This window comes from Schistocerca serialis, chromosome 5 (genome assembly GCF_023864345.2).
Source record: "Schistocerca serialis cubense isolate TAMUIC-IGC-003099 chromosome 5, iqSchSeri2.2, whole genome shotgun sequence".
Lineage (NCBI taxonomy): Eukaryota > Metazoa > Arthropoda > Insecta > Orthoptera > Acrididae > Schistocerca > Schistocerca serialis.
The window spans coordinates 39,689,893-39,694,742 of NC_064642.1; the positions used below are offsets into that span (position 1 = coordinate 39,689,893).

A 4,850-nucleotide genomic window follows, 5' to 3' on the forward strand; every position below is an offset into this window, starting at 1 on the left:
CAATGACGACCTCATAAACCGTGACTGTGGCTATAATCTTAGCAAGGCTTGGGAACCAGCGATCGGGTTAATCAAGAGTAAATCGAGCAGACGTATAGTTGTGACGACCACGGCGGACAGAGCCATCACACCGACGTCATCTCAGACGCCGTCGCAATCTGTTCCACCGCACGACCGTGGCGCTGGGCGCGGACGGCGGAGGGAGCGCGCCGCGGGCGGAGGGTATTTAAATCGGCCGGCGCCGCGACCGAACCCAGTTCCCTCTGAGCAGCCATAGCGTACGGATCTCCGTGCCGGCACGTTCACAGGAGCTCAGTCCGTCAGTTCACCTGATGATGGCGACATGTTTGATCGCCGAAATATTGTGCCCGTTGGACACTATAGACCGGCAGCATACCCGTGGATATTTTGATTATCAAATACGCCGGGAGAAACTCAAGAATCATATTATTAAATTGTTCTACAAAAATAAGCGAAGATGTAATAATTTTCACTTTGGTTGTTTTAGAGATTACTGCCGATGTGAAGAAACTGAGGACCACCCTTCTGTTGACTTACAGTCCTCACGACAGATGCTATTTGTGTGGACTTCTAGCCTGTTTCAAGTGTTTGGAATCCGCTTAAAATAAGGATTGTAGTTACGTTCAACTCCTCGCAGGAGCGTGCTACTGGTAGGGTTTGCTCCTCTTAGGCAGTAGCTAATAACTGCCGCCAGGAACGCATTTCCCATCAGTGCTTTCGTTGTATTAAAGGTGCGAAGTTGCGTTGGCGGATCTTAGTGACCCACGCAGCGTATTTTGGAACAGTCGAATGTGATTTCTTCACCTGTTTCTTTACCATTCTTTTGATTCTAAATTTGCTGCCGCATCTCATAAGTCATATAGATAAGAATTACAGAGCTCTTACACAAGCATGTGATTCAGTATGTCGTAGTGTAGTCTTCTACACGTGACATTCGAGTGAATTAAAAGCTTAACTTTATCTGATTGAGCTGTACCTGATCTACTAACCTCTTTGGTGTTTGCTCCAGTGATACGTACAGCACCCCGCGCCTCCTTCGCACATCAGGTATTGATGAAGAGAAAAACATTTACTGTTGTCTGCTGTCGATGATACTTAGTGCATGGTGTTGGAAACACGGGAAAAAGGAAAGATTGCTGTTTGACGTCCCTTCGACAACGATGTCCTTATAGAATGTGATTTCTTCAGCTGTTTCTTAGCCATTCTTTTGATTCTAAATTTGCTGCCGATGCATAGCTCGAATAGCCCATGAGAGAGGAAGGAAACACGTTGTGGCGTCTTCTAAGGAGCCATCCTAGCTTTCGCTTCAGATAACTTACGGGAACTAGACGAAAAAATAAAGCAGGGTGAGCAGTAGGGGATTTCAAAATCTGTACTGCCATGGAGTCCAGTTTTTTTTTAAACGCTACACCATCTCGTTCGGTGGGAGGATCTGGTGGCTGGCTGTAGGATACCACTCACTGACTGCAACGTTGTGCATTAACGTTTTCCTGATCCGATATGTGCAGCAGTTGTGCTTTTTGTTCAAGTGAATAATATGACTAACCTAATGGTACCTAAAGACTAGTCGCCACATCGATGACACCTTTTAATCGTTTAAAGTATACCGCATCCGTGGTCTGGTGATTCGCATTGTTGACAAGAGGTCTCGGGTTCGATTCATCAGATTTTTCTTTTGTGGAAGGGTCAGGAACGCGGTTTACTGTACTCGTAATCAGATTCGTGAACGATGTCGTATCGCGTAGCTCAAGACGCGAACAGGGACGGCATTGTTGTCGGTTACAAGCGACAGTTGCCTCCCCATACATGTGCTTTGTGCTTGCAGAAAGAGTGTATCCTGCAAATTATGCCTTCCGCTTGCTTATTTAGAATTTTTCGTTTACCACCACCGTCAGCCATGACAGCTTGCAACAAATGGGATTAAAATTCACTAAATAACTCGCTACGACCGCGTTTAATGCTTACACGGCATACAACATTCACAGCGGAGCGCCCAGAACACTACTGAAAGCTCGTTGGCTGCCGGAGAATGCCTGACGCATGTGCCCAGAGCAAGCCACAACTGGATCGTCATCATTCGTGATTCCAGTTATAAGCTTGGCGAGGCCAAATGGGCAGCTTCTTGATAAATTAAGTAGCGAAACTGACACATAATATGTCGAAGTGGCGCTAAATTGAAAGGTTTGCATTAGGATGGTAGTCAAACGACACTGCTGTTATCTTTTACATAGGGTAATACACCACTAACTAGAACAATATTACTTTTCAACTCGATAATTTTGTACCTGTGAAGGGATGTAAAAATTCCCAGTTTTTTCGGATTGCCTGAACACGGATATTGGTTTCTTGGGCATAGAGAAATGCTTTTCGCTGTTGGCGAATCTTTGTCCGTACGCTTGTTTCTTTAATTTGTCGAACTCGTGACAGTCGATAGACGAAATATTCGGGCTACGCGCAGAATCTTCCATACCTACCACAGCGCAACGCAACGTCCTGTGCGGTGCCCACTTTTCTTTACAGACTTCGTTAGTGCATGTTGGAGCGTCCGGTAGCAGTAGACTGATGACGGACGGATTTACAATGATGGTTAAGTCTTGACATCAGAATTTCAACAGACCATCGATAATGAAATGGTTTTCTTGTCTCCATATTGTTGTCAAAAAATTAAGGGGGTAGAAAAGGGTGGCGCTCGATTTTGGAACCGATATTTATGATTTTTTCAATAAAATAACAAGCAATTTACAAAACTGACTTTCGACCCTTATTGTACACCTTTAAGACTGTATTATGTACTATTTTTAAGTAAAAAAACTTGCACACAGAGGACAGTACACGAAGTCGACGAAAGGGCTTTTCCTTCGCAGAGTGCCAAGGCGTTTGGTGCGAGCTATGAACGCCACAGTTTTCAAACCTTCACAAAATTTCGAAAACTGCTTTGAAACTAATGATACTTTCTAACTTAGTACGTAGGGATATTTTTTAAAAAATGTTTTTCACGAAATGGCGGCACTCTGCATAACTCAATGTTTTCGGCTTCAGTCGTTATAAAAACGTGCACCGAAAAACGAAAACAGAATATATCTAAAAAATTCCACGCACTTCAATAAAAAAAAGGCCAGCTGACAAGTTACAAAAAGGCATAATGTAATTGCATGTACATTTCTTGAGTTGGCTCCTGACAATTTGAAAAATGTTGTTTTGAAAAAAAAAACTGCGTTTAAAAGTTTCAACTTGTGTTTTTTAATATTGAAATCGAACAAATCTTTAATCGACAATGACTGAACCGTAGTATAGTTGGCCTTTTTTTCGCATATGTCGGAACACATTCATTTTGACGAAAATATATCGATTAACTGGCCTCTACTTACCAATCCAAGCGCTTTTTGCATCACTGGGATTACTTTTCGAACCTCTTCTATCAGTACAAATACGTTTGCTATTTCAGAAACTCACTTTCGTACAAAAAACAAACGAAATGGCACGTCATGCAGACGCGAGTCAAGCACGTGCTTCCAGACTGTTTATCATAAACGAATCATCTTACGAAGAGAAATCTTGGTGAGAATAGTATTTTAGTTGATGCAAATGCCCTCTGTGATACTGTCCGAAACTAACAGGACCCCTGCTCCGTAGATAGCTATTATAGTACTACATCGGTTGTAATCGGATGGCTAGACCGCCGTGCAGTAAATCGCGGTTTTAACATATTTTAACATTTATGGCACACATTACATGAATGAATCTTCAAAATAATCTCTCTAATGAACATTGTAAGTCAACAAAAAAGTAGGCTAAAAAATTTCTACACTGGTCTGTCGTCTTAATTGAACATTTGGGCACACCATTGCAAAGTTTAAATAATCATGCCTTACACTGATTTAATGCACATGTGTTGTCTCGCATTTTAATGAGTGAAGGTATGATGCGGGAACGGACCTGGCTGCTAGGTCAAATGGTTATTGTAGTTGACGTTTGATACAGACGACCCGGTTCGATTACCAATATCGAGTTGGGCGGCGCAGCGCTAAAACAGTGGACTGGCTCGTATTCGGCAGGACATTAGTTCAAATCCAGATTTAGGTCTTCTGTGATTTCCCTAAATCGTTTGAGACAAATGTCTGGATGGGTTCTTTGTAAAGGGCGCGTCCTAATTCCTTCCCCGATCTGAGCTTGTGCTGAGTCTCTCGTGATCTCGTTGTCGGCGGACTATAAACCTGTATTCTTCGTTCCTCCCTCTTTCGTAAAAACTAAACTTCGCTCGAACAGGCCATGAAGGCCCATCGGCACCGACCGGCCGCCGTGTCAACCTCAGACCACAGGCGTCACTGGTTGCGGATATGGTGGGGCATGTGGTCAGCACACCGCTCTCCCAGCCGTATGTCAGTTTTACGAGACCGGAGCCTACTTCCCGATCGAGTAGCTCCTCGGTTTGCCTCACAAGGGCTGAGTGCGCCCCGCTTGCCAACAGCGCTCGGCACACCTGATGGTCACCCATCCAAGTGCTAGCCCAGCCAGACAGAGCTTAACTTCGGTGAGCTGACGGGAACCGGTGTTACCACTGCGGCAAGGCTGCTGGCCCCTTTTTCGATTATCGGTAAAAATTTTTAAATTGTATTAAAAATCCTGGAAGCTGGTACACTCGGCTTTGCGAGGGGCGATGTAAAGCTGTTTGATGTAAAAGGCAGAGATTTTGACACGTAAGCCACTGAAGTGCCTACAAATCAAAACGCTTGGTCCAAATTTCCAGCCGCACACATTTATTTACTTTCATTTCTTGGTTGTGGTTTGATTTACCTGTAGTGAAGTGTCGTATTCCGGAGTACACGTTT

The 4,850-nt window shown here is 43.9% G+C and overlaps 1 pseudogene; it reads right to left on the reverse strand.

Annotated features, from left to right (window-relative positions):
* Window positions 1-4,480: 4,480 nt before the first annotated feature.
* LOC126482814 (5S ribosomal RNA) lies at window positions 4,481-4,598 on the reverse strand (annotated as a pseudogene).
* Between the last annotated feature and the right edge of the window lie 252 nt (window positions 4,599-4,850).